Here is a 23,792-nt window from a genome sequence, read left to right on the forward strand (position 1 = left end):
CAGGCACTAAGTTAGAGATCCCTTCAGGATAGTCAATTGGGCATATGAATCCGACATCCAATAATTTCTCAAGTTCTGCTTTGACTAGTAATGCCACTTGTGGATGCATTTTTCTTGCTTTCTGTTTCACTGGTTTTGCCCCTGGTTTGACTGTCAAATGATGCATTACCAAATCCGGATCTAATCCAGGCATATTAACATATGACCATGCAAAGTTGATTTGTCGTTCTTTGAAGAAACTTATGAATTTTGACCTTTCTGACTCTGTTAACGATTGAGCCAGGAATATGTTGTGTGGAACCTCTTCTGTACCAATGTTTGTTTTGATAGTCTCCTCTACCAACATGAATAACTTTTCTTCATATGATGCTGGAAGAATGTCGAGCCTTCCATCTTCGGGTGCCTTAGAGAGGTTTTCGCCCTCAGATACGTCCTTTCTTTTTACTTTTTTAGGGTCAGACAGCGCCACAGTGTGGTTTTCGCCATAAGACCCGTGGTTTGTTCTTATTTTCACATTTTTGCGACTGGAAGGTCCGACACCCTCACCAAAATATGCCACGCTGTTGAGTTCTATAGTGTATCCTACTTTATGGTCCCCAGGGGGAAGATCATCTCGTATGCCTAGATAGTCAATAACAGCTTCATCATTTTGGAATGTGTCAAACTCTGCAAGTCCTTCATGATCCCAGTCAATGAGTTGGTGGTGAACAAGGGGAAGACCTTTAATGTCTTCGAAGTTAGCGAGGCTAAGAGTGAAGATGCAGTTATATTCGGGTATGTCAAGGTAATTATCGAGGTCATCGATGGCACTTTCCTCATCAATCTCGATTGCGACCGAATCCAAATTATCATCACTAGTAGCGCATTTTGGGATAGGTGTTCTCATCCTATGTGATTTCAACCTAGAACCTTGAGATAAGGGCTGTGTGGAATCCTCATGGGTTGTTTCTTGACCAACTCTGAACTTTTTATAAAATTCCTCTTCTTTTGTGGGTTCATCTAGCTCTCTGAATGTCTCGGTGAGCTCGTAGTCACTAGAGGATTTGTTTGAACCCCATTCCCATTCGTTGGAGTCTATGGAATAGCGATCCTCTTATTGAATTTTGGCAGCTTTGATTTGTAAGGCTTCTTCTATCCTTTGAGTGTGGACCTTGGAAGTCAGGAAACCAAGTCCTTTCGAGCGTTCCTTTTTGAATGTCAATTCAGGTTGTAAAGGTTCAATGATGCCTTCCTTTTGTAACCCAAGAGGGCTTTTTCCATCGTACCCGAATTTTTGTAGAATTTTGAAGCCCTTGCCATATTTCTCACATGGCAGACTGATGTGATCTTGTGTGTCATCTTCAATGTCTTTGTAAAGCATTTTGTATAGATCTTCCTCTTCCAGTTCACCCCATCTTTGAAAGGTAGTAGGGTCCCATTTGAGTACCATGATGGATACTTGCTTGTTAGGATGTGGTCTTCCATATTCTTTTGGAGAACTCATGACTTGTTGTAAGTACATGGTCTAATTTAAAGTGTATTCCCCCATGCCCTTATCCTGAAATTTGCCTTTAAGCTCACCTTGTTTTGATGTCGAAGGTTTTAATGACTCAGGATCAATGTATGCCGAAGAAGGAACAACTTCACGATTACTGGGAATGATGGTCTCAGTTTTTTATCTCAGGTTATTGCAGTATATGAACGGATTAGGATCACCGTTAACTGTTACCTCCACTCCATTGTGAGGAAACTTAATGCATTGGTGATATGTAGATGGGACTACCCTCATTTCATGAATCCAAGGGCATCCTAGCAATATGTTATAAGTGAGATCTAGATCTAGGACTTGACAAACCACATCCTTCGTAACTGGCCCAACTTTGAGAGGTAAGGTGACTGTGCCCTTGGACGAACGCTCTTCATCATCATATGCCTTGATGGTGATTTGATTTATAGAATTCATAGCTTTATCAGAATATCCCAATTGTTTAATTGTGCTCAATGTACAAATGTTTAGACCAGCTCCTCCATCTATCAGGACTCGTTTTATTCGATGTTTGTGTATGAAGGCTTCAACGTGTAGTGGTGCATTATGTCGCTGACTTATGGAGGCGTCGTCAACTTCTGTGAATGTAAGGGAATGTGGAACGGAAAGGTATCCCACCATGGCTTGAAACTGGTTGACGTTCAGATCGGTAGGAACAACAGTTTCTCTCAAGATTTTATCAAGAATAGCTTTATGAGCGGGGGATATGCGTAAGAGCTCAAGGATGGAGATGAGCGCAAGTGTCTTCCCTAACTATTCTACAAGGTCATACTCAGGTTTGGTGGATGAAGAAGCGGTGTTTTTAGTTGAAGCACCTTGCAAAGTGATTTTACCTTGACGGGTTGTAACATGACATTTAGAGGTAGGTTCGGAAGAAGATCCAACACCTTTTAGGACAATCTTGGGTCTCTGGGTAGAATTCTCAGGGTTTTTGTCCTTGATGATAATAGTAGAGACATAATTGTCCATCGAGATGTGATTGATAGTTGAATCATAATTATAAGATGCTCTAGTATAGTTGGTTTGATCATCTGTGGCTTTAGCTTTTCCCTTGTCATGTTTTGGGAATGGTTCCTTAAACATCTCATGTTCTTGATTGGATGAGTGTCCCTCAATCTCAATGTCACCTCTATCAATGAGATCTTGTATGATGTTCTTCAGTCGATGACAATTTCCTATCTTATGACCCTTTCTCTTATGAAATTCACAATATTCATCATCATTCCACCAATTTGGTTTAACTTTTGGTTCATACGGAGGAAAATCTGGAACTATGATTACCTTGTTGGCCACTAGCTTCTTGAAAATTGACTCAAGTGGTTCTCCCAATGGAGTGTACTTCCTTCGTGATCTGGAAGTTGTTTGAGTATTCACTTGATTGTTTGTAGAACTTGATCCTGAAAAGATGAATTTGGGTCGCACTATGTTGGCGTCAACAACACCATCATTGACTGTGTTCTTGTTTTTATTCCAAAATCTTGACTTGTCTTTTCCCTTAAAGTCATCTTTGTTTTCCTTGAATATCTTAATGACTCCTTGTTCAATTAGGACCTTTTTTGTCGCTAAGCCTTTTTCAATGACGTCCTTGAAGGTAGACAAACAAGCTTTCCTTAGATCATAGCCAATGTCTTTGTTAACAGTTTGTGTGAACATTTCTACCATTTGTTTTTGTGGAATTTCACAAGAGCATCTGTTGGCTAGATTCCTCCATCTTTGTAAAAATGATGCAAAAGACTCTCCCTCTTTTTGCTTGGTGTTGCACAAAGTAGTGACTGATATGTCTGTCTCTATGTTGTAGGAGAAATGTTGGATAAATGCCTATGCTAAGTCACCCCATGACTTAATACCAGGTGGGAGTTGGGAGAACCATTCCATAGCTTGATCACCTAAGCTTTGTGGGAATAATCTCATCAAATATGTCTCTTCTGCTGCTACCTCAATGCAAGCTATGAAAAATTGTCTTATGTGTGCCTTAGGATCCCCTTTTCCTCTATACTTATCAAATTTAGGCATCACAAAGTGTGTAGGAAAAGGAGGCATTGGAATGCTCTTGTCAAATGGATAAGGACATATGTCTCTGATTGTGTATGTTGGCTTTGGTGTATTTATGTTCTCCATTTTCTTTTGTAAGTCCCTGATTTGTTGCTCCAAATTGCTCTTAGGTGGAGATCGACTTCTTGGACCATACCCCATGCTTGAGGCACCAATTGGAGGAGAAGCATGTTGCATATATGGATGATATTGATCATACACATGTTCATATGGAGGAGGTCTATAGTGATGCTGCATATATGGACCACTTGGTATAGATTTGTGTTGAGGAACACCATATCTATTTTGTGCATGTATACCATACTCTACAGGCATGTCATGTTCTAATGTGTTGCCCCCAAATTTGACACGGGGTTTCCTTGTGTCCAAATTTTGAGCATGCCTTTGAATATCCAATTGCTTTGATGGTTGATCCTTAGCCTGGGTATGTGATTGAGCATATCTTTCTGCATAAGACTTCCATAATGGTTTGCAAAGGTGAGTATCATATGCTTGACCATGTGTATGTGGGACCTCTGGTTTTTGAAGCAAAGATGATGGTGATTCAGGTACCATATATGGTCCTCTATTTCCTCCACTATTAGGTCTCCTTTGATCCATGTTGGAGTGAGGTTGTTGCAAAGGTCGATTTTCCATTATTTGAGACATGTCAAAATCATGAGGTATCTTGGCTCCACTTTGTGCCATCATTTGTAAGAAGTATTGTCTATCCCTCCTCATTATTTCCTCAACCAATCGATTGAAATGGGGATTCATAATGGATTCTTCCACATCTATTGAATGTATAGAAAAGTTGTCCAAATTGTCATTGTGTGTATCATTGTTGTTTGTTGTGTCCATGTTCTCAACATTTGGAATGTTTCTATAGACATCCATGTCAGGTAATGTAGTATGATCAGTATTGAAAAAGAAATCATTGTCATACTCATAAACACTCATGTTTGCGGACTCTTGAGCCTCTTTAGTTTCTCTCCTAGATTTTTGAAGACGAGTTTCAACCATGAACTAGGTATTGACCAAGATGTGTGAAACTAGATGAAAATGGAAAAGAGTATGGAAGACCAAGAGTTGGATGGAATGTAAATGAATCTGAAGTGTACTTGCAATGTCCAAAGTGTAAGACCAAGTATGTATGTAGTAGAGTAGGTGTGACTTCCAAAGAGAGGATAGTTTCTCTTGATGAGGTAAGTTGACCTTGACTCTAAGTAAGACCAAATGAGACCCAAAGGTAAGAAACCTTGATGAGGGACCACTTAGCAAAGTGTTGTTGTATGTAGTGTGTTGATAAAGTATAGTGAGGATGAGCAAGTGACCTTTTGACTCAAGTTTAGACAATTGTGAATGTAAAGTGAGATGTGAAGCAATGATGGACTTTCTGAGACCCAAAGATAGGTTGAATGCTAAATGAAACCCTGGAGAAATGACCTAGGAAGCTCAAGAATTCTGAAACTAACTGTGTTTGTTTGCTGGACTGTAACAGTTTTTTAATTCTGAACACAGACGCGCCTGTATACTTCACAGACGCGGTTTCCTGACATAGACGTGGCTCTGTTCAATGCAGACGCGCTTCTAAGATTTTTGCAAAATGCACTGTTGATTCTGGGAACACGGACACGTTTCTACCCTTCACAGACGCAGTTATACAACACAGACGCATTTCTACAAAATTTGTGCAATTTTTTCCAATCTGTAAAGTCATTTTGTTGGGACCAAATCTGACTATTTGACTATTTTTTTGTGACAAGAGGACATAGTGTTGATGAAGACCCAATGTTTGTAAGTGTCTAGACTCCAAAATGACTCCAATAAAAAGTGTGTTGTTTGATGTAAAAATGTTTTGCATACACTTGAAGACACAAAAGACACAATGTTTTGCTGTTTAGTCTTGAATGTTTTGAATGTTTAAAATAAGTCAAGCACAATTCTTATGGCTGGCCAAGACAATAGTTGTTGATCCCACATGGGGTTTTACCCCCAAGGCTACGCTATTCAGAGCGGATACTTAGATGTTTGACCTCACTGGCTCCACCCTCGGCACTCACTTCTTGGGTCAGCCAAGCATCAGTCCCCACGAAAACTCCCCGTGGCAAACTTTGTATCTCTACTAAGAACCGTATGTGTGTGGGCCGCTACCAGAGGTCTGACCTCCTGCCCCAACAACTAGAAGGATTTGGGCTTCTAAAACAAAAAGGTGCTAGTAAGGGCATCCGCTCGTGTGGCCATACATGCGACACTTTCAGCTCTGTAAATACAGAAGGCTCCCAGCTGGTAGGGGTTACGCCCTACAACTGATCAAATAAATTTGATCAAACGGGTTTATGGGGAGACATAGTGTCGGTATGAACTAATCAACACACGTTATTCATAGTTTTCATCATGAATACAGTTATTTATAGTGGTTCGGATGAGGTGGTTTTCCTCGCTACCACTTGGGTCATTCTCTTCTCACTAGTAGTCCTAATGACCACACAGGAAGACAGACCCTCTAAAGATTAAACAAAAAGAGCCTATTGCTCAAGACACAAAAGACAATGATTCAATTTTAGTGCACCAATGAAAGTGTTTGCTAGTCTATGAAAACAAGGCACACAATAAAAAAATCCAAAAACCCTTGCCAAGGACCTGCAACAAAGGATTGTTAGTAGTTTGGATTGTTTCAAATAATCACCCCTTCCTGCAAGCACACAAGTTAGGTAAATTTTAAATCCAAAAGACTCTGTGAAAATAGGGGCCTTCAACCAAACGATTTTGCTTTCAAGACAAGCTGCACCAATTTCGTTAGCTAGATCTGAAAATGTTAGCTCAAAATAAACCAGATCTGAAACCTTAAATGCAAAAATCCAAAACTAAATCAATAAACCCAAAATATGAAATCGGTGAACACAGACGCGATTACCCTCAACACAGACGCGACTTACTGACACAGACGCATCTCCAGAATGCAAACGCGATTTCTGGACACAGACGCGGCTAAAAACACCATAGACGCGATTTTAGAACGTAAACGCGGTTTTCGGAACCTGCAAAAAAAATAAATACTGCTGGTAACACAGACGCGATTCCAGATGTCGCAGACGTGCCAGAAAGTAAAAAACGTGATCCGAAAGTATGCAGATGTGAAAATATCAAAATGCTGCCGAAAATGTCAGATCTGCAACTTCAAAACACAAAATCTGCAACAAGGATGTTAAATGCAAAAAGGGACAAGAGTCCCACCAGATGTGCCAAAATGTATATGGTGAAAATGGATAACAATAATAACAATATTGAAAGGCTAAATGAATTCAACCATGAAACCCTAGCCTAACAACAACAAAGATCCACCATAACATATGAAGATTACCTAAGACAATGCAAATCAAATGAAATCACAAAGATTATACCATCACATGTTCAATAGGGTTTGGATCTCCATTCTTCCTATCTCCATTGATCTTGCTTGATATATTTGCTCTCAGATTTTATATGCACAAGAGCTCAAAGAAGAACAAAATGTGGTTGCAAGTAGGATCGTAGTGTAGGCAAGTGCATAAATTGATTAGGGTTTGATAATGAAGGAAGTATCTCCTTATATAGAAGACACAATATGAAATGGAGGGATAAGATTGAGAGGTGTAAAAGGAGGTTGGCTATGATTAGAGGGTAGGTAAAGGAAATAATAAAATAATGAAAGGGGTAGGTAGTGTATGAATTAAGAGATGAATGACATGTGTCATGAGTAGAAAAGGTTAATGAATTAATTAAATAAATAAAGATTTATTTAATTAATAGAAGGAGTGGGATCAATTAAATAAATAAGATATTTATTTAATTTAGGAAAAGGATAATTTAAATAAATAAATGTATTTATTTAAATGAGAAATAAGGCTAGAAGAGGATAAATGAATTAATTAAATAAATAAAGATTTATTTAATTAATAGAGGAATTAGGCTTAGATAATTAAATAAATAATTTATTTATTTAGACTGGACAATTTTAGGTGTCTACAGATATTAGTTCTATATGGTGTTAGATCTCCTTTCGCACCAACATTTGTCAAATTGTAGGAGATGGATTGCATGCACTTAAGCTCTATGAAATGTGTTATGATTTGAACATCACTTGTGTTTGTATTTTTGAGGATCTTATTTCAAGGGATTATTAAAGAAAAGAAGAGACAAGTTGTTCTAATAAATTAATTAAAAAAATATTTTATTTAGCATTTTAACAATTTGAGGATTCATATAATATCTTTTTCTTTAATTTTTGTAGTGGTATTTAGTGGCAAGCGTGCTTTAAATAATTGTCTTGATGCACTTTTTTTATTATTGAAAATGCTAAAAAAATACAAAGAAGACAGTCAGGGATTGTAAAAAATAATGCATCAGCAAACCATAACTAGAATAGGACAACTGATTGGAAATATAAAACTTTAACATGTAGCCATAAACAAAATCATACAATCCCATATAAATACCAACAACTCCCATATAAATAGCCATGGCTTACAACCACAAAAGTGGCATGATACAAAAGAACATGGATGTAACAACATCCCATAACTGTAGCAATATAACAACCATAAACAACAACATAGTATCAAGATGAATGAACAACTGAAATAACTAGTTTAGTAGGATAAGCCTTAGTCCTTGAGGAATACCTATCTTCTTATCTCCGAGCAGCTAAACCACTTGGCATTTGATGCATTGAATCTGAAGCTTCATCTTTAAGTTCCATCTAGAATCCACCTACAATTGAGAGAAGAAAGAAGCAAGACAAAAAAATTATGTCAGAGTAAAGCTTTAAAAATACAACTTCTTGACAACCGTTACGATGACTAAAGATATCTTTGCATTTGTGTTTCCATAAATGAAATAGGATTACATGTCAAATTCCATCAACAATAATGTTATTTTAAAGCCCAACGCCAAGCAAGGCCTCTTTCCAATTAAGTTTATGTTAAAAAATGACAGAGAAGTCCTGAAACATAGGAGAGTGATATTGATATAAAGAGATAGAGAGATAGAGATGAGAATGGAAGAGTGAGAAGTCCTATGTTTCACTCTCTATTTCCTATGATAAAGGAAGATATATAGAGATAGAGATGAATATGGAGAGATATAGAGAGAGGGAGACATAAGAGAGTGATATTGATATAAAGAGATAGACGAGTGAGAAGGGGGTAGAGAGAGATAGATTAGGAGAGATGGAGTAAATATAAAAGAGAGTTAGAGATAATGAATATAAATAGAGAGGGGAATGAAGATATATGGGGATAAAGATGGAGGAGACAAGAGTGAAGTGAAAGAAGATGACAAAGAAAAGTAACAAGCAAAGAGAAGTAGAGAGAGAGGGGGGGGAATAGAGAGATACAAATAGAGATGGGAGGGAGAAATAGGGAGTGTGTATAATGAGTGAGAGTAAGAGATATGGAGAGAGACACGGAGGGTATATAGAGAGAGAAAGAGAACAAGAGAGAAAAGTACAAATCAATATTTAGAAAAAAAATAGTATATATTTAAATATCAAAAACTCACTTTCTTGTTATACAAATCTCTTAATTAATTTAGTATCTTTTAAACTTATTTATAAATAAATTTAAACATCTTTTGTGTGACTTATATTCCGTACAAGAACTAGATCTAAAGATCCCACCAAAATTTGGTTCTCCTAGCAATCAAATAACAAATGTTATTACCATTAGGTGAGTTACGAAATGATCATCCATAAATGAAACGGAAGATGTTGCTCGGTATGGGAAGCAACAATTAATCCAAATAATGAAGTCCATTTATTGAATTAATTGTGTAATAAATATGCATTTGGACTTCAGTTTTGATTAGACTTTTGTTGAATGACAATGTAAGGTGGAGATGCATTCCATTTTTAGTTTCCAAAGATAGAAATACCTTTTTTTCCATATCTTTCAATGTTTACCATACTCACTTTTGAAAATTCCTTATTAATTTATGTCAACAACAAGTCGCTACATAATGAGGGAGGTGGCATTATTAAAACAATTCACGTGCCTTGTCTATGCTTCCTCATTTTGCATACAAGAGCACATAATTCCTTCCTAAGGCCATGAAGAAATTGTTGAAGCCATGCTACTACTACTAGCTTAGATGTTGTTGGTTGATGTTTGGTCAAAGGCTAATTTGGGGAAATTAATTGTGGAAACTCCAAGATACAAGACAGTAATCACAGTCAATGATGGTTGTACCGTTTCAAAAACCTTTAATGCTCGACTCTATGGATTGTTGTTGCTATGCCACAAGTATGCTCTCTCTTTGCATGGGGAACCTTATGTTGCCTTGTAGAACACAAAGAATAGGCTTTGATAGGGGATATCAATATCCCATTATTGTAGAGAAAGGCTTTTAAAATTATTGAAGATCGTTATTGATTTCTTTGATGGAATGTTTTTTAGACTTAGCCTCATTTCCAATTAACAAGAAAATCTGTATTGATGCACTGCTTGGCATATGTTGGCATTTATTAGAAGTCTAGTAGCAAACCCTTATGAAAGTGCCTCTGAGCTATTTTTTTCACAATGTGTTGTTGTGGGAGACTTAGCCTGGTATTTGGGATGCCAATATAGTCTAGTCCATAAAAAGAGGTTACCCATGCCCACAAAGAAGCATAGGTTGCTAGGGTAGTGGGAGTTAGTCAGTCTAGTCCATAAAAAGAAGTTACCCATGCCCACGAAGAAGCATAGGTTGCTAGGGTAGTGGGAGTTAGTCAGTGATAGACCACTTAATGTTGTCCCTTTTCACACAAGTTGTGTCTCCCATAAAAATTTTAGTGGCAAACTTTGCAGATTGTGATTTGTTAGAAAAATTAAAATTTCTTTGTGTTTTTCTCTCCCTTCCTCTTTTTTTTTTCCTCTATGAAACAACAAATTACCAAGACTGAATTTATATTTTTTTTTATATCATGTTTTAGCAATGACATCAAATATTTAGCAACATTATCATTATATATTTTTGATTCCTTAATTTATATACCTATTCATAAGGCCCTAACTCAGTAGTTAATGACTTTGGAATTCAACTTTGTTTCCTTCTCCTTGCCCACCATGCCACTGATATGATTAATGCCAACACAATGTAATTACAACTTTGACAACACTCCAGATCTCCAAAAGTCTTTTTGGTTGATCTGCATTATAGAATTGAAGGTACCATTTTTTTTCTAATTCAATAGTATATGTGATTTATCTTATGCAGGTTCTATGGTTCTATCACTGAGAATGACTTGTATGTGATGAATCTTCTGGAGATATGTGATTTATCTTATGTTGCCTTGTAGAACACAAAGAACAGGCTTTGATAGGGGATATCAATATCCCATTATCGTAGAGAAAGGCTTTTAAAATTATTGAAGATCGTTATTGATTTCTTTGATGGAATGTTTTTTAGACTTAGCCTCATTTCCAATGAACAAGAAAATCTGTATTGATGGACTGCTTGGCATATGTTGGCATTTATTAGAAGTCTAGTAGCAAACCCTTATGAAAGTGCCTCTGAGCTATTTTTTTCACAATGTGTTGTTGTGGGAGACTTAGCCTGGTATTTGGGATGCCAATATAGTCTAGTCCATAAAAAGAGGTTACCCATGCCCACGAAGAAGCATAGGTTGCTAGGGTAGTGGGAGTTAGTCAATCTAGTCCATAAAAAGAAGTTACCCATGCCCACAAAGAAGCATAGGTTGCTAGGGTAGTGGGAGTTAGTCAGTGATAGACCACTTAATGTTGTCCCTTTTCACACAAGTTGTGTCTCCCATAAAAATTTTAGTGGCAAACTTTGCAGATTGTGATTTGTTAGAAAAATTAAAATTTCTTTGTGTTTTTCTCTTCCTTCCTCTTTTTTTTTTCCTCTATGAAACAACAAATTACCAAGACTGAATTTATATTTTTTTTTATATCATGTTTTAGCAATGACATCAAATATTTAGCAACATTATCATTATATATTTTTGATTCCTTAATTTATATACCTATTCATAAGGCCCTAACTCAGTAGTTAATGACTTTGGAATTCAACTTTGTTTCCTTCTCCTTGCCCACCATGCCACTGATATGATTAATGCCAACACAATGTAATTACAACTTTGACAACACTCCAGATCTCCAAAAGTCTTTTTGGTTGGTCTGCATTATAGAATTGAAGGTACCATTTTTTTTCTAATTCAATAGTATATGTGATTTATCTTATGCAGGTTCTATGGTTCTATCGCTGAGAATGACTTGTATGTGATGAATCTTCTTAGTTCTCACTCCAATTCTGGGAATTATGAAGAACTCAAATTTTTAATAGTATGTTATATGAGTCAATTGAAAAAACCAATATGATTTGATATATGTCAATCAAATAGTCCTTCAATACAGAAAAAGATAAAAAAATCTACAAAAACATCCAATAAATGTGTCACAATAAATGTGCATCCATTGATTTTGAAAGTTGAACTGGTGCACTTCATATAAAGAGACACCTTCAATGTAATGAGAGTATAAAAAAATTATTATAAAAAACTAAAAATTACATATATTCTGCTAAAATGAGACTCTACAAATACAGACTGCAGATTGCAACATGAAGGAGAAGAGCTTCATATATTTGGCTATGGCTGACAGACTAGAGGAAGTGCATAGCTCATACTTAAAACCACTCCACAGATGCAGCGGAAGATGATGATAATATCTCTTCAATTCTCCCTCGAACTCGACAAATACGAGCATTCCAGCAGCAACAATGGCGGAAATAATAAAAAATGCCAACCTATAAGGGCAGATAAGGGCGTTGTTATTCATCCCCCCAGACAGCATAGCTCTAGCATCAGTTTTGATGAATTTCCCGCAAACTTGAATGGGAGCTTCCACGAGTAAGGAGACATTTGATTTCAATTCGCTCAGAACCCTTCTTCACTCACCGATCTTTCATCTCTCCCCGAACGTCAGTTTACTGGGCCACTCTTAATAAGACGGAGCACTATTTGGGGAAATTGACGGAGGATCTGCGGCGGAATCAATTTCCAGGGTTTCCTTTTGTATTTTCGCCGTCAATTGGTGAAAGGCAAGTCCTTTTCTCTACCCCTTTTCCCATGTTTTGTTTTCGTTCAGTCTTATTCCACCGTTACCCCTAAAATTGGAGGATATTAGTAAATGTGCTTTGTTTATCCATCGGCTGGGGCAAATCGACATTAAAAATCTTTTAGTACACCTTTTTCCGCAATGGAGTTTGTCGTAACAGCTTTGGATCTCTGCTAAAACAACAAAAATCGAACTTCTATGTCGTAGGCCTTCAATTCCTTCAAGAACAATTATCTTGGGCCGTCAGTCGCATGATGGATAAGTTCTCCCTTGTTTACGGTTGGAGCTTATTTGAGTGTTAATGAGGGTATTGTTACAAACACTCTAAATTTTGCATATTTGAATAGACTTTACCTTTAAGGATGCAATCATTTTTTTTGGCATGGATTTGGGTTAGATTTTAAATGGATTGCTTTGAATATCATTTACATTTGACACAGGTTTCTTTACAGTTTCAGAGAATGCGTAGCTAATTGCGGCTGGCTATTCAGCATTAGGGATTCACTTCGAAAATAAATAATAATTAATATACCCAATTCTGCTGAATTTTAATTAATTAGTGTTATAATTTCCATGTCTGATTCTTAAATATATCAGTAATTCAAGGGTTATGTGACATTGTTCCAGAGGGATGCATCTCCCTTCCACCCCTCACCGAAAATCTCCACATTTCCGGGACAGGGATTTGAATGGGACGTCCACCTGCTGCCCAGTCACTGCCGCTCAAGACCTGGGGACGTTTCAGGGATGCCCCTGGTCTGGGGAAGCCATGGGAACTCTGGGACATCGTCAAGACATCCAGGGGACTCCAAGGATTTTACCATCCATCCCTGGGACCATAGACGTCCCCCATGGCAATAAAAAATTCAATATTTAAAAAAAAATAAAAAATGTTCTCGATTTGCATTCTACAAACCTTAACCCTAAGCATTCACAAAAACCTTACAAATAGGCATATAAGCCTTATTTCAAATCACTTATTAAGATTTAGAATAGATATCACAGGCTGATAAGGCAACAGTTAGAGAAAATTTGCCAGTTTTCCTCCTTTGCTGAGGTACATAGTTGCTACATGTGTTATAAGTCAAGAAATTTCGGCTATGGATTATTCTTGCAATAACTGATTTATCTTTCGTCCACTTGTTTATCTTGATTTAATTTTTCCTACAATTATGTTTATGACTTTTCTTTGTGTAGAATTCCGCTATCTAATTGGCACAAATCCATGTTCTTATCTATACTTAACTAAGACAAACTCCACTCTTAATTGTTCTGCATATTTCCTATGCAGATTATGCCTGCTGTATCCCATTTGGGTAAACTATAGTTTTCTACGCATCAGGGCACATAATTTGCAATGTTTTATTCGATAACTCAAAATCACGACATCAATTAATGCATCAAATGCCTGTTGCTCTGAGTGATACCAAACTTATGTTTGTTTTTCTAATTTGGCTTGAAATTTTTTGTAGAATTTTTGGTATTTCCAATTGATTCGCTTTATATATTTTATTTGGAGATCCAAAGCTTTTTAAGCCAGAGAACAAGCCATTTGCTCAAATGTTTCAGAAGCATTTTGCAGAGATAATTTTAGAATTACATTTAAACTTGTTGAATGTTATTTTCTTCATAAACAGTGCATAATTTTCTGCAGTTAGGTTTTGCTAATTTTCTGCAGGCAGGATAATTTGAGCATCAGGTAGGTTTTGCTAATTTTATGCATAAACAGTGCATGTTCTGTGAGTTGCTAATTGCTATGTATTATACATATTTGATCTTTGTTGCCTGTAAACATGCAACTAGTTAATGACTTCATATTTTATATTTATGATTTATGCCATCGAGTTCAAGAAGTTATATTTCACGAGTTGAGAAAAATAATGAACAGAAATCTGCCATTGTTTGACTGAATTGCTTACCTGCTAATTGATTGCAGGGTCACTGAATGTTTTAACATGTTCCAAATGCCTTCTTTGAGCTTGTCTTGAATATCCCTGTGACCATTTCCTCAATATGTCATGCCAGAGATCTGGATATCTGGGCTATGCAACTAACCTGAAAGTGATTAAAACGTGCATTTAGAAAATAAAGTAATCCTCAAGTAAAATGAAATAGATCCATTTTCAAATTAATTGGATTTTATGAGAGCAGTCAATCAAAGAACAATTTTGCTTATTTAATAGCATTTACAGCAAATGTTGCCATGGAAATGTTTTCTTTACAAAGGAGTTACCAATTGATTATATTTTTCCTGCTGCAGTAATGTTTAATTCAAAAGTGGTCTATCTAGCTTGAGAAACAGCTAGTCTTGTACCTATTATTATAAGTACGTAATATGAATTACTGTCATTAAAGCAATATTATTATACGTTCAAAGAGTTTGAAAGGTTGATAATTAGTTGTTAAGAACTTAAAACTGATTGCTCAAGGACAATGCACATATGTACCTAATTTATCCCTTGTTTGTTTGCAGCATTTCAAGTCCAATATGTATCAACTTTTAAAACCACAACTTGATATATTGCTTTTTGAAATAATCTTCCTTTTATGTGCTTCAATAATAACAATGAGAGTTTGGCTTTGTTGGTAAACAGATTTGTCAATTAAAAATCTTAACTATGTGCCCAAAGGAGGAGCGACAAAAAGTTCCCAACAGTTGGAGAGATCGTTCTGTGGAGCACGATCTTCCTCTGCGTTTGAGAGGGGCAGCTCCCTCGTATGATAGGGGTATTTGTATTTTTGAGAATAATTAACCTTGCGAATGAAAACAGAGAATTACTACGAATGGTTTTAGAGGGAATCTTCACAACAAACATACGATTGCGACTTGGATTCCATTGACTTTTAAACTTGTCACTATCAACTCTAGACTACGCATGAGGAGAGAGTGATACAAAACATTTGATTTGCATAACGTTTATATATTTCTGAGATACCAAAGAAACTTGTAACATTATATGACCATTGTCTTCATGAAACTGGGAAAGTAATTTACAGGCTTGCTATTGCAATATCATATGATAATCACATAACATCAAGCAAATGAACACTTAACAATCATAGGAGCACTCCCAATTTGCCTTGTATTAAAAAATGATGAAATAATACAATCCAAAATTTTCAGCTGTCCCAAAATCATAAAATCCAAAAAGTCCTTCATTCATCTATGTTTCTAGCATTTATAGTCTCTCAAAATAACTACCTCATAACTAACTTGATTCTGAGTTAGCAACTAACTCATTTCTGCGCAAATTACAATAAGTTAATAACTAGCACATTTATGTGCGGAAATAGTCAACCTATTAACCTTGACTCTATGCTATGGAAAATCAGCAATAAACTAAAGACTAACCACGTATCACACTACAAAATAAAATATACAAAAATGTGAACATGGTATTGCTTTTCGATATCCCAAAAAGCATGCTAATTGATTATTTTCTTCTGTTGAATTGGTGCTCTGGCCTTGAATGACTTGTATGACTTGTATGCTTTGAGCACATCCACCATGAACTTGTACTTGGGAATGATCACATTATCCATTTTTAATTTGGCAGTTGCTTGGTTATCTTGAATATTGACCAAATCCCGAAAATATGAAGACATATCACAAGCCTCTAAGGCAACTGAAACAACACTGAGTCTCTTCAACTTATTTTCATCTGACCCCTGTACTTCTGTTAACTCAGAATTAATTTTGTCATGAAACTTGATTAAGAGCAGTTGCTTGTTCATTTGCTGAAATTGCTCTTTTACCGATATATCACCAATGATATTCATTGTATCTTCTTTTATCTTCATCTTTGTTTGTTCACAAACTATCAAGAGCCTTTGATATTCATTCAAGCATTGCTGGATATTCTCCATTTTCCAACTTATGCTTTTGCACCATGTATGGGACTGATTTTCTTCTTTATGAGAGAAGACCTTCTCAGCAATGAGTACATCCATGTCTGTTTTTGCCATCTTTTGGAATTCCTGTAAAGTATCTTGCCAAGACATCTCTTGCTCTTTGGTATTCTTCAATTCTGCTACAATTTCTTGTTCCTGTGCATCCAACTTAATGTGAATATCTTTGGCCTTCTCAATAAAATCTTGTGCGTCGGACTTCATTTGATTAATCCAGTCTTCGAACATCCTACTCTGTTTCTTGCATTTGTGTATATCTTCCATCACCTTTTTCTCAATAATTCCTCCAGTGTGTGCCAATGTAAAAGTTGAGGCTGACTCCAATTGTGCATCTAAAGAATCCACAATTGATTTGATGTAGGATGAAAGAACTTGAATTTGCTGCTTAAGTTGATCCTTAGTTTCCTTATCTTTATTTGCTTTATCGATAAGGATAGCTGCTGAAATCTGAAAATTATGAACAGCTCCCTCATGTGTTGTAGGACCTAGATCCAACCGTGTCATACTAAAATCAGCCTCATTAGCTTCATTTATATCTTTTTCAACAATGGGCTGAGCTATTTCAACACATAAGTTTCCTGAGGATGGATTAATTCCCAATCTGGATGCAACTTTAGTTTTCTTGGATTTAGTTGTCCTGTGAAGTACATTTGCGACTGCATCAAAACTAGGAGTTACCAGCTGAACATTTCTCTTTTTATTCTGCAAACTCTGCTATAGCCAAAATGATGAGGATGATGGCAATGATTCTTGATTGTTCACTTATGCAGAGGTTAAAGATGCTAAATTATTTGGGAAGGGCGGAGATTGAATTTCAGCTTGAGCATCGTTCATTTCAACTTCCTCATGAATAGCAAAATCATCCTGTTGGGGTGAAGAAATAATGATAGCAGGTGAGACGGAAGGAAATTGCTGACTTTCAATATTGGGAGGATGCCGGGGTGAAGCGATTTCCAATTCATCTTCAAGTTCTTGAACAAGATTCACCGTTTTTCCCTTTGTCTTTGATCTCTTCTTCTTAATGACAGAGCTGACTTCACATGCCTTGGCGAGATCTTTGCCTTTTTTTGGATCTTCTCCATCGTCGCCTTCTTTGGAAACATTTTGGTGTGAACCCATCCTTGGATTATATCTCTGCGAATTAGCTGGAATGGAAGAACTTCCCTGTGTCCCATTTCTATCCTTTGAGGAATTAGCTTTATTTGAAGGTCTAGTTGCCGTAGACTCAATCCTCTTGCCTTTAACCCATTCGAAAGTCCTTCGAACCACATAAGCTGATCTTTCTTGAATACTCCTTATTTCTGGAATTGACCAATTGATGGGTGGAAGTGGAAGAAGCTAAATCCTTTCAAAGTAAAAACCATCGATCAAATCAGATTCATCATCTTCAATGCCATTTACATTTATTTCAATTCTATAATCAATTATTTGCTTAATAGAAAATCTCATCCAGTCTCTTTTCCGCACTTCAAAATCATCTTCGCAGTCTTGCCAAAAATCTTCCATATCAGGAAAGTGTTCAAATCCAGCACCGAGCTCTAACTCTCCTGTAGCATATCCTTTGCTATCAAAGGGAAATCTCATCTCATAAGGATACAGGTGAATCTTTGCTATAGACCTCTCGATACTTTGTGCATCTGAATGGCTCTCACAGCTATAATAACCAAGTCCAATGGGAAAAGAAATGATACCCTTTCTTTTATTCCGGCAAAGTTTGTTGACTTGTGCAATCTATCGGCAAACCTCGATGAGAACCAACTTATCTTCAACAAACCTTGGCAACATGAGAGGGCAGCCATCATAACTCCCTATCCGAATGTATGTGAACTTCAGAAACTGTATAAAATAACTTCCATATTTCTGAATCAATGCTGCTGCTTCTGAGGATATTCTGAGTCCAATATTCCCCTGCAGTTCTCTTACTGTCAACATAGTGAAAGCATCATTAATCCTCCTGAAGTGATGATAACTTTCCTCTAGCTGCAATTGTGGATGATAATTGTAAATTTGGGTCATATCATCATAAATGCCTTAAACATTTAATCCTGGCCATTTCTTCATCCCAGCAATAGCATAGAAGAGGTATGATGTCATGTAGAAGTTATGACTGTCCTTTAATTTGAGTAACTGATCGCAAAGATTATCGCTGATAATCTCAGCCCAATTAATGAATTGTATGCCCTCACATATGATATTAATGAATAAGAACATCCATCCTTCCAAGTCGTTTGAGTCTTCATTTCCTGTGACCCGATTCAAGAAAATAACCATATTGGCGATATCTTCCATCAGCAGAGACCTGTGAATTATTTTAGGAAGCTGTGTTTTTCCTTTCCTTGGTTTTGCTAACCACTTTCTAGCTATGCTATTCAAGCACTGGGTTTCATTATTGATAAAATAACTTTCGGTATATTCCTTGTTTATCTCCGTGAACTGATCTCTGAAAGGTAACCTGAGAGTAATAGCAATGGAAACTGGATCAAGTTTGGCGACCACGCTACCTTCTGCCGTCCTAATTTCTTTTGTCTCTGGATTAAATGCTTTCATGCATTCCAGAACTAACTCCGAACATTGCACCGATGTGGGATATCCTGCTGCGTGAGCTATTCCATTGTCTAATAATCTCTGAGCTGTCAAAGTCTTATCCTCCCTTTCCATTGTTTTCCAGAAGTTTGCAAGACTTACATTTCCCAACTTGGTATCTCCAATATCTGAATGTGAACATTTAAGGATGGGAGCATAATCAGGGCTATGGAATTTATATTTCATTATGCCAAAAATAAAAATGACGCCCTGTGAATACTACAATCTTCTCATTCTGCCTCCACGATCTGCATGTGTAGTTATTATATCATTGCATATTCGCCCAAACGTTTATCGTTCCCTTGAAAGAAAATAGCCAAAGGCTGTGGCTTTGTTTTCTTTATGCTTGCCAATTGCATTTGTTTGGGACTTTCAGTCTTGCAGGCCTGCCTCCTTCCTCCATCTTTTTAACATTCTTTGAGTGCCAGGTTCATATGGGCTGGATGTGCTGGAGAGGAGAGGGAAAAGCTGGAACGATCAAGCAACTTCTTTAAGACTCATGAACAAATCAACATGTGTATTTCATGCAATCATTGCATTCCATCGAAACACAGTGGCTTCAGGCATTTTGTCAAACAATATACGCGCCTGCACCATTTACCATGAGGCCACGTTACTGTGAGGGACTTCTATTAGACAATTTTCATGCGTGCCATTCTGCCAACCAGTTCACGTGCGTTGTCCATTCTTCCACCATTGCGTACCTTTGCCACAAATGTGGCATTCGTTGGGGCATTTTGCCAGCCAGTTCATGTGCGTTGCCTGTGCTCTCCCTATGCCCATGTGATCTCCAACAATCATCGCATTTCATGAGCCCATATTTCTTCGAGGAAATTCTGTCAAACTATTCATGTGCGTGAAATTCATGAGACCACATTTCTTTGAGGAATTCTGTCAAACAGCTGAGATGTGTTGCCATGTGTGGAATTCATGAGACCACATTTCTTTGAGGAATTCTGTCAAACATCTGAGATGCGTGCCTGTGTATATTCTGTGCACATTCTCTTTTTGAGTCATTTTATCAAACAAGTCTCATGCCTTGTCTTGCCTTCCACATTTGTCATACGAATCAAGCAAAACATTTCCAGCTATAATATGTGACCAAAAATCTCCCTTTTACAACACTTTGATAGCTGTCAATAATCTGTACTTCTCACAGCTGGGAGAATGTCAGCAAAGGCTATGGAATACGTGTTCATGCCCAACAATCACACTTTTTTGGGAGTTTCTAAAGCCATTTAAATTCTCCATATATTCTGCAATTAATGCATTCAATGAAATGACATCACTTTGGGGCAATCTATCAAATAGTTCATGTGCATTGTCTGTGCTTCCACGGTTTGCATTTATGTCTACCTGAGCAGTTCTAACCTTTGCTATGCCTCACAATTTGCAGTCATGTCTTCTAGAGCAATGGCAACCACAACATTTGAATAACCTCATCTATCCATTGTATTCTTTGATGAATGTCCATAATCTGTTTATAAGCATTTGTTTTTTTTAAAAACTCTTATGGAGTAGGTTAAGAATGCTCAATTTTTGAGCATTTCTACCCTCTTGACAAAGTGGGACCAATGCTCAATTTTTGAGCATTTCTAACCTCTTGACAAAGTGGGACCCGCAAGGTTAAGAAATGAGGTTAGAAATGCTCAATTTTTTAGCATTCCTAAACTTTTTGTGATAGGTTAGAAATACGGGTTAGAAATGCTCAAAAAGTGAGCATTTCTAACCTTTTTGACAAAATGTTGAAAAATGAGATTAAGAATGCTCAAAAAGTGAGCATTTCTAACCTTCCGCTTCAACGAAAAATCAAGTACATCTTGGAAACCATTGGCCACTGAGAGGAATCAAGGAAGAGTGCAACCGACGCTTTCGAACAACTTTTAAAGCACAAACAACCAGACGTATTAAAATAATTTAAAATATTAAATAATTATTTGAGAAATAATTTAAATATTTTAAATATGTTGCTTTGGCTGGAGAAAAATGGCATAACTTTCAAACGGTAAGGAGTTAGATAGATGCGTCAATGTAGGGAAATAGATCCACACAATTATTTACGCTTCATGATGAAACCTTAAATGAGATATTTTAATCATTTGGGGACAACAGACACCGAAAATTGAAAGTTTAAAATATGACAAAGTGTAAACTGGGTTTAGGGGAAAGTTGGACATGTGATACAAAATGATATTTAGATCTTGACTGTCAACTGGTTTCTCCCAATTTGTGGTAATTCTCAAGATTTTTCCATTTTTCGGATTTTGACTAGTAATGACCTTGGACAACGCGCTCATTACCTACGCGTAAACACTCATTAGTCCTTTTTCCAACCTTGGGAACAATTTGAAATTCAAATAATAAGTATGCCAAATATGAGGGCAACAGGCTTGAAGACCCTCATGAATATGTCAGGAAAGATTTTTGGTGGGTTGCTGACTTTTTTTTTTGGCAAGGCAGATATGGCTTTTTAGTTGTCCAGAAAATGCAACTGTTATTGTAAAAGTTTTTTGAAGATCTCTGTTAGGTTAAGAAAAACTTAACAACTAAACATTTTGTCAAATTCATTTCTTCTGTATTGTTTGTTTGGCATCCTTACAACGTATGGGTTTTTAAAGATATTATTGAAGATCTGTACCCACACACTGCATCCATAGATTTCATTATAAAGCTAGTGAAGAAACATGGAAAAGAAAACCTCCAGGGATTCCTTTCCTTTGTTAGAAATTTTTTTGTCAGGTGAGGAATCTGCGCTTAGCATTGGACATATATTGAAAATGTAACTTTCCAGCTATTGCACAAAATGATTAAGCAGATTTTATAGTTCCTAAAATTGTACTGTTTCAATCCCTTTTTGCAGCTATGATGAGGCAGCTCCAGGCTACAAACCATATAGACAGAAAGATGGTGCTCTTTTAGCCATTGAGGTCTTATTTGATAGGCTGAAGCAGACTGAGCCATGTAAATGTCAGCCGGAACAAATGCTAGTGCAGCATGCATTTCTTGAGTTTGGAAAGCCAAGTTGATCATTTGAGAGCAAAGGTTTGTGTGTTTATTTTACTCTCCTTATTCACCGTGCAAAATTAATATACAGCAAAATCTCTGGGCTGGTCTTTAATTTTTATGAACTGTTAACTTAAGCCTTTTCACTCTTGTATTAACTCATTTTCATTCTTGGATAATCTGAATACATCTTTTGGTTTGCTATTTCTTCAGGATCTGAAAATTGATTTATTATTCATTACAGTTATAGATGAGGCACTGTATAGCATTTTCCATTACACGGATATTGGAAGTTGGCAGAAAATTTGAAAAGCTGTCACCTATTTCCTGGAAATGAAATTTTGTTTCCAAGAAAAATTTCAGCTTCAGATCAGTCCGAGTATGATGCTAATAAGCTTGCAGTAAACTCCATTGCATAGTTGGTGGTAATGCATCTATCAGTGCTGAATATGCTGTCAGCAAAACTAGTGCTGTTTGAGGGGTTTTGCATCTTGGCTTTTGAAAGCTTGGCTGCACACTTGAAATGTGAATTAGAGGGTGGCTTCTCTAAGAGCAATGAACTACATTTTTCTTGTTTTAGTGCTTACATTTACCCTCACTGTTAAGGCATAATGCTAAGCTGTTTGTATCATTCCTACCTTGAGACAATTTATGATGTGATGTACAAAGGATCCTTCTTGAATTTATAATGTCCCATACATCAGCGGGAATAACATCCTGATATAGGGGACATAACTGGGGATATAGTGGCAGATAGGGTGTGTTGTTATTCAACCCTCCAGAGAGCATGGTTAACATCAGTTTTAATTGAATTTTCAGGTACACTGAACATATTTCCACAGAGACAAGGCCATGGAAGCTTACTGGAGTAAGGAGCCACTTGATTTCGTTTTGTGAAAGACCCTTCTTGAATTTGTAATGTCCCATACACAACCAGCATGTCCTTAGTGAAGCGAGTTCAAGTGGCTCCTTATTCCAGTAAGCCCCCGTGGCCTTGTCTGTGCAGAAATGTGTTCAAGTATGCTTGGAAGTTTAGTTAAAACTGATGGTAACCCTGTCTGGAGGGTTGAATAACAACGTCCTTATCTGCCCCTATTGGTGGGCAGTTTTTATTATTTGAGCCATTGTTGCTGTTGGAATGCTCATATTTTTCACGTTTGAGGGAGCATTGGAGAGATATAATCATCATCTTGTGCTGCACCGTCGTCTGTGGAGTGGTTTTAAGTATGAGCTATGCACTTCCTATAGTGTGTCAGCCATAGCGAAATATATGAAGTTCTCTCCATCATGTTCTAATCAGCTGCTTGTAGAGTCTAATTTCAGTATAATATATGTAATAGGTTTGTAGAGTTTTGGCATTCCATTGTTTTTATACGGTTGAAGAGCAGATCTTGGACTGTGTAAGCCATTGATAAATATATGTAGTTCTTGTCTCCATTATGTTGCTTCTATTGGTAATCTGCAGTTCAAAATTTGAAAATCCATGGTTATAGAGTCAATATATGTAATATATTTGTAGAGTTTTGGTATTCCATTATTATTGTATGGTATTGAACAGCAGATTAAATATTATTCCATTCTATTATTTGCCCTTACTGCCGTAATTATTTGATGGCATTATTAGCCCTTCAGGTAAAAAATTCAAA

The 23,792-nt window shown here is 36.8% G+C and overlaps 1 long non-coding RNA gene across 1 annotated transcript; it reads left to right on the top strand.

Moving 5' to 3' along the window:
- The first annotated feature begins 12,858 nt into the window (after window positions 1–12,858).
- Window positions 12,859–23,589, top strand: LOC131027179 (uncharacterized). The gene is made up of 3 exons (XR_009102458.2): window positions 12,859–12,958; window positions 22,004–22,185; window positions 22,391–23,589. It is a non-coding gene; the product is annotated as an uncharacterized LOC131027179 (long non-coding RNA).
- Window positions 23,590–23,792: the final 203 nt, after the last annotated feature.

This window comes from Cryptomeria japonica, chromosome 5 (assembly GCF_030272615.1).
Source record: "Cryptomeria japonica chromosome 5, Sugi_1.0, whole genome shotgun sequence".
Taxonomy (NCBI): Eukaryota; Viridiplantae; Streptophyta; class Pinopsida; order Cupressales; family Cupressaceae; genus Cryptomeria; species Cryptomeria japonica.